Source organism: Lampetra planeri, chromosome 33 (genome assembly GCF_965212315.1).
Source record: "Lampetra planeri chromosome 33, kcLamPlan1.2.h2, whole genome shotgun sequence".
Classification (NCBI taxonomy): Eukaryota; Metazoa; Chordata; class Hyperoartia; order Petromyzontiformes; family Petromyzontidae; genus Lampetra; species Lampetra planeri.
This window is the reverse complement of record NC_136139.1, coordinates 8667939-8675488: the sequence shown is the minus strand read 5'-3', so window position 1 is coordinate 8675488 and position 7550 is coordinate 8667939. Positions and strand designations below refer to the sequence as shown.

The window sequence follows — 7550 nt, the reverse complement described above, 5'->3', positions numbered from 1 at the left end:
TGCTAATATGTCTGTCTATAGTTTTCTGGTTAGATTTTATGTCGCTATTTCATTATACCTGATGATGATTGCTTGTGTTGCAATCGAAACGTCGTATTCTATTATTTAATTTAATTTATTATTTTATCTTTAGACGTGACTTAACCGAAATAACCAAATAATAATTCCTGCAGTCACGAAAGTTCTAAAATTAAGATTGGAGGTCATGGGTTTGATCCCGACCCTGACTCCTGCTGTATATTTGGGAATTTTGCATGTGTCTCTCTCCCCCCGTGGTCGCGTGGAATTTTCTCCGGGGTCCTCCGGTTTTTCCCTCCACATGTATAATCAACAACACGCGTTTAGAGTGTATGGCTGATATAAATGTCCACGTGATATAAAGCCACTTCGTTGAGCTAACAATTGTGGCCAGGTAGCTTCTGACAAAGAGCTGCATAGCTCAGTGGGCCTTACCTGGTCAAATAAAATAAATTGTTTTTTCACAGCATGGTCTGCTTATCACTGCGCCACTGCTCGTCACTGTTTAGGAAACGAGGCTCCCCTACAAACACGGCTCGCCTTCTCCCCTCGATCGTCTAAACACGAGCACGTTGCTGACTGCCGCACAACAACCAGACCGTCGACACATCTCTATACTGCTGATTCCAAGCCAGTGATGGGCATTCCACGTTACTATGGCGATACTGGGTATGGTTACAATGCATCCAGTATTGACCACTCCACCACCACGAACACGTGCTCAACAGCTTCCCCGCGTGGATGATATGGATGATGTGGATGATGATGATGATGAGAATGATGATGATGATGTGGAGGATGATGATGAGAATGATGATGATGATGTGGAGGATTTTTTTCAATTTAAAGCTTTCGTGACTGCAGGGATTCATATTCTTGGTTCTTTCGGTAAAATCACGTAGAAGGGAAGTACTGTAATACAATAATAAAAATAAAACATAATACAATAAAATAATTAAATAATACGGACATTTTCTTATTTTATTATTTTTATTTTTATTATTTTATTACTTCCCTTCTACGTGACTTTACCGAAAGAACCAAGAAGATGTGGAGGATGATGATGCAGATTATGTGGATGACAATGGTATGGATGATGATGTGGATGATGATGTAGATGTGGATTATGATGATGTGGATGATAATTTGAATGATGATGTAGATGATGTGGATGATGTTGATGTTAAATATAAGGATGATGTGAATGATGATGGTGTTAAATATAACGATGGTGATGTGGATGATGATGATGGTGTGGATCATGATGTTAAATATAACGATGATGTGGATATAATGATGATGATGTGGATGATGGTGTGGATCATGATGTTAAATATAACGATGATGTGAATGATGATGGTGTTAAATATAACGATGGTGATGTGGATGATGATGATGGTGTGGATCATGATGTTAAATATAACGATGATGTGGATATAATGATGATGATGTGGATGATGGTGTGGATCATGATGTTAAATATATCGATGATGTGAATGATGATGGTGTTAAATATAACGATGGTGATGTGGATGATGATGATGGTGTGGATCATGATGTTAAATATAACGATGATGTGGATATGATGATGATGATGATGATGTGGATGATGGTGTGGATCATGATGTTAAATATAACGATGATGTGGATATGATGATGATGATGATGATGTGGATGATGGTGTGGATCATGATGTTAAATATATAACGCTGATGCTGATAATGTGGATGATGATATTGTTAAATATAACGCTGATGATGCTGATGATGATGTGGACGATGACGATGCTTTTGGGAGCGCTTACTCGAGTCGGCACGGGGCCGCGGTGTTGTGCCACGAAACCCGAAAGCAGAAACCACACGGAGCCAGCTGGGTCACTGACTTAGCCCCACCACTCACCATCCCACTCACCACCACACTCACCACCACACTCACCATCACACTCACCATCACACCCACCATCACACTCACCACCACACTCACCACCACACTCACCACCACACTCACCATCACACCCACCATCACACTCACCACCACACTCACCATCACACTCACCACCACACTATCCCACCCACTCACCATCACCCTCACCACCACACTCACCACCACACTCACCACCACACTCACCACACTCACCATCACACTCACCACCACACTCACCACCACACTCACCATCACACTCACCATCGCACTCACCACCACACTCACCACACTCACCACCACACTCACCACCACACTCACCATCACAATACCCCACGCACTCACCATCACACTCACCATCACACTCACCATCACACTACCCCACCCACTCACCATCACACTCACCTTCACACTACCCCACCCACTCACCATCACACTCACCATCCCACTCACCATCCCACTCACCATCACACTACCCCACCCACTCACCATCCCACTCACCTCTACACTCACCACCACACTACCCCACCCACTCACCATCCCACTCACCACCACACTCACCATCACACTACCTCACCCACTCACCATCCCACTCACCATCCCACTACCCCACCCATTAACTCACCACATCGCCCACCAAACAGCACACTCACCACCCCACTCACTCAACACCCCATTCACTCACCACCCCACTCACTCACCATCCCACTCACTCACCACTCCACTCACTCACCACCCCACTCACTCACCATCCCACTCACTCACCACCCCACTCACTCACCATCCCACCCACTCACCACCCACTCACTCACCACCCCACTCACTCACCACCCCACTCAATCACCACCCCACTCACTCACCACCCCACTCACTCACCACCCCACTCAATCACTACCCCACTCACCATCCCACCCACTCACCACCCACTCACTCACCACCCACTCACTCACCACCGCACTCACTCACCACCCCACTCACTCACTACCTCACTCTCAGGCCACCACCCCCACCACCTCATTAACCGCCCCCACCCCACTCACCACCCCACTCACCACCCCACCCCACTCACCACCCCACTCACTCGCCCCGTTGCCCGAGCCGCACACGATTGCCCGACGCTCGCCACAGATGCCGCATTTCGCCACGTGTGCAAACGACCGTGAATCGAATCGCGACCCCTGAATCGCGCGCGACTAAATCGCTCTGACCCCTCGTGCACGATCTACCTACCCAGATCCACCTACCCAGATCTACCTACCCAGATCTACCTACCCAGATCCACCTACCCAGATCCACCTACCCAGATCTACCTACCCAGATCCACCTACCCAGATCTACTTACCCAGATCCACCTACCCAGATCTACCTACCCAGATCTACCTACCCAGATCTACCTACCAAGATCTCCCTACCCAGATCTACCTACCCAGATCTACCTACCCAGATCCACCTACCCAGATCTACCTACCCAGATCCACCTACCCAGATCTACCTACCTAGATCTACCTACCCAGATCTACCTACCTAGATCTACCTACCCAGATCTACCTACCCAGATCTACCTACGCAGATCTACCTACCCAGATCTACCTACCCAGATCCACCTACCCAGATCTACCTACCTAGATCTACCTACCCAGATCTACCTACCTAGATCTACCTACCCAGATCTACCTACCCAGATCTACCTACCCAGATCCACCTACCCAGATCTACCTACCTAGATCTACCTACCTAGATCTACCTACCCAGATCTACCTACCCAAATCTACCTACCCAGATCCACCTACCCAGATCTACCTTACCCAGATCTACCTTCCCAGATCTACCTACCTAGATCTACCTACCCAGATCTACCTACCCAGATCTACCTACCCAGATCTACCTACCCAGATCCACCTACCCAGATCTACCTACCCAGATCTACCTACCCAGATCTACCTACCCAGATCCACCTACCCAGATCTACCTTACCCAGATCTACCTTCCCAGATCTACCTACCTAGATCTACCTACCCAGATCTACCTACCCAGATCTACCTACCCAGATCCACCTACCCAGATCTACCTACCCAGATCCACCTTCCCAGATCTACCTACCTAGATCTACCTACCCAGATCTACCTACCCAGATCTACCTACCCAGATCCACCTTCCCAGATCTACCTACCTAGATCTACCTACCCAGATCTACCTACCCAGATCTACCTACCCAGATCTACCTACCCAGGTCCACCTACCCAGATCTACTTACCCAGATCTACCTTCCCAGATCTACCTACCTAGATCTACCTACCCAGATCTACCTACCCAGATCTACCTTCCCAGATCTACCTACCTAGATCTACCTTCCCAGATCTACCTACCCAGATCTACCTACCCAGATCTACCTACCCAGATCTACCTACCCAGATCTACCTACCCAGATCCACCTATCCAGATCTACCTACCCATATCTACCTACCCAGATCTACCTTCCCAGATCCACCTACCCAGATCCACCTACCCATATCTACCTACCCAGATCTACCTACCCAGATCCACCTACCCAGTTCCACCGACCCAGATCTACCTACCCATATCTACCTACCCAGATCTACCTACCCAGATCTACCTACCCAGATCCACCTACCCAGATCTACCTACCCAGATCTACCTTCCTAGATCTACCTACCCAGATATACCTACCCAGATCCACCTACCCAGATCTACCTACCCAGATCTACCTACCCAGATCTACCTACCCAGATCTACCTTCCTAGATCTACCTACCCAGATATACTTTCCTAGATCTACCTACCCAGATCTACCTACCCAGATCTACCCACCCAGATCTACCTACCCAGATCTACCTACCCAGATCTACCCACCCAGATCTACCAACCCAGATCCACCTATCCAGATCTACCTACCCAGATCTACCTACCCAGATCTACCTACCCATATCTACCTAACCAGATCCACCTACCCAGATCTACCTACCTAGATCTACCTACCCAGATCTATCTACCCAGATCCACCTACCCAGATCTACCTACCTAGATCTACCTACCCAGATCTACCTACCCAGATCCGGCAGTTGTGCTGTTGGACGTGGGGCTGCATTGTGTTTGTGTGCTGCGCGGGTACGCGATGTCATGTGTCAAGGCCGTAATTATAATATAATCATAACTAAACTTAACAAATTGCCAATATTACTACTACCGCTTCTAGTATTACGGTGTACTGCAGTTCTGCGTGTGGGTTGTCCACGTGGTGTTTCCGTACCCCAGCAGAAGCCGTTGCTCGACTGCTGTGGGCAGGTACAATCAATGTCAAACATTGTCCTGTCTCTCCATTTCATTACTTTCAAATGTATTAAAAAGTGGAAAACTAGAATGTAATATGAGTGTTACGTAGGCTATCTCACTGCCGAGTGGACAAAAACATTTTTGGTGAAAACGGGCCGATTTTCGATTGCTAATCAATCAACCATCACGAACGTTAGCTGTCATAGCTAAGTAAGTTACTTGCAAAGTTAATTAGCCACACATTCACCCAGCGTCAACAATGGCGCTCACATGGGCGTATTCAAGTAACGTTAATGTCTTTATTATATTTGTCAGAAAGCCCACGTGCAGTCTGAGCAAAGTGTCAATCATTCATGTTGCGTTGCATGTGTAATATTTGTAGACAATAGCTTTACTTTATTGCATATTCGTATAGTATAGTACTTGCTTATGATACATGCCATTGATAATTGGTTTTTTTACCCGTTTATCTGGCAACAAAACTGACACCTTTTTTTACAAGGAGTCATGTTTGCATAGACCACAATACCTGAAGTCATAATGCAAACAAAAAACATAACTCTGATAATGACGCCTTTTGGCTTCATCTGGTCCAACACCATGTGAGACTAGGCTCTAAGGAAAGCTGTCTCGGGTGTGGACCAATCAACTTCAAGGACAGTACATACATTATCAGAGTTGTGTTTTTTGTTTGCATTATGACTGCAGGTATTGTGGTCAATGCAAACATGACTCCTTGTAAAAAAAAGGTGTCAGTTTTGTTGCCAGATAGAAGGGTAAAAAAACAATTATCATATTTTTTCTTCTGGCAAATGAGGCTCCAATGGTGATACATGTCATTATTAGTGTTTCGTTTATTAAAGTGCAAGCAGTTTTATTACAGTCAGCTTTCGTTCACAGTGAGTGTCATCGTGAGCACGAGGAAGGGTGGCGGTGACATTCGTCAGTTTTTTGGGCAGCCTCAGAAAAGAAGAAAACTAAGTTGAAAGCAGTGAGAAAATGGGTACCAGTCAGATGTTAGAAGTATACAGCAGTACAAGAGATGAGGTAATGTTTCTCGATACAATAATAATTGCCATTCAGATCATAAATGGTTATTAATCCATTCCTGGACATCATGGCAAGAAACACCACTTGTGTACTGATCATATTAATTTCACGTTGACTTTGGTGCATTCAGAGTAAATAGAGAGAGAGAGGGAGAGAAAGCATGAGGATGCCGACAGGGCAGGGAGAGCAGGTGACATGGAGGTGAGTAAGAAAAGGAGCAAATGTTAATGGTTAAGACCGAATAATTACATCACAACAGTCTAATCCGAATGTTAATTTAAGCTGAGATATTCCTCTAAGTATGGCTTCTCATGTGCATTTCAGATAATACAATCAAGCAGGGAGAGTGAGTTTGAGACATTGACAGAGAGAGAGCAGACAGGCAAGCGAGGTGATTGGCTGCAGCCTGCCTACCCTCGAGGACCTGCACACCTCGAGGACCCTGAGGCGAGCGAGGAAGATTGTGGCCGACTCCTCTCACCCTGGACACTCTCTGCTCCAGCTACTCCCCTCCGGCAGCTCCCAAAACCTCACGCCACAAAAACAGTTTCTTCCCATCCGCTGCTGGCCTCTTCAACAAGGCCAGGGGATCAAACTGACTTTAACGCTCAAACTGACTTTAACACAATATCTGCACAATGACACCCTGCCATATTTGCACTACGTTACCCTATTTGCATTTTTGTAATTTTATATTGTACATTATAGCCATTGTATATTTTAGATTTTATTTTATTAGATTTTAACATACTTTAGCTCCTTAGTATTAGCTAGACTTTGTACCTTTAGTATAGTTAGACTTGTAAACCACTTATTTAAGATTTAAGATTCCTATATGTTGAATGTATGCACCTTCCTGCCAAAGTAAATTCCATGTCTGTGCGAACTTTCATGGCGAATAAAACCCTTTCTGATTCTGATTCTGAAGGTGCGGGAGAGGAGGAGCTTGGACCTCGCCCAAATCATCCAAACGTTAATGTCATACCTAGTCAAACCCTATCAAATAGGACACTCCACTTTCAGGATAAATGGTTTAAAGATTATACTTGGCTCCATTACTATTGTGCTAAATACTTTGCAACACAAGAGGCTAAGCTTGCGTCAAAAGCAGATTGAGCTTTTGTCAAGACTGGCTTTCAAAGTTAAAAGAAGGCAACTGGAGAAATCGAGTGCGCATAAAGACAGCCAGTGTCACAAATTAGCTGTGATAACTCGGATTCAGGAGCCAAAACCTGTTAGTGTGCAACTTTCACGTGAGCTTGAAAGACAGCA

At 45.7% G+C, this 7550-nt stretch overlaps 1 long non-coding RNA gene across 1 annotated transcript; it reads left to right on the top strand.

Moving 5' to 3' along the window:
* The first annotated feature begins 215 nt into the window (after positions 1-215).
* On the top strand, positions 216-7198 carry LOC144729752 (uncharacterized). The gene is made up of 2 exons (XR_013587752.1): positions 216-687; positions 6603-7198. It is a non-coding gene; the product is annotated as an uncharacterized LOC144729752 (long non-coding RNA).
* Positions 7199-7550: the final 352 nt, after the last annotated feature.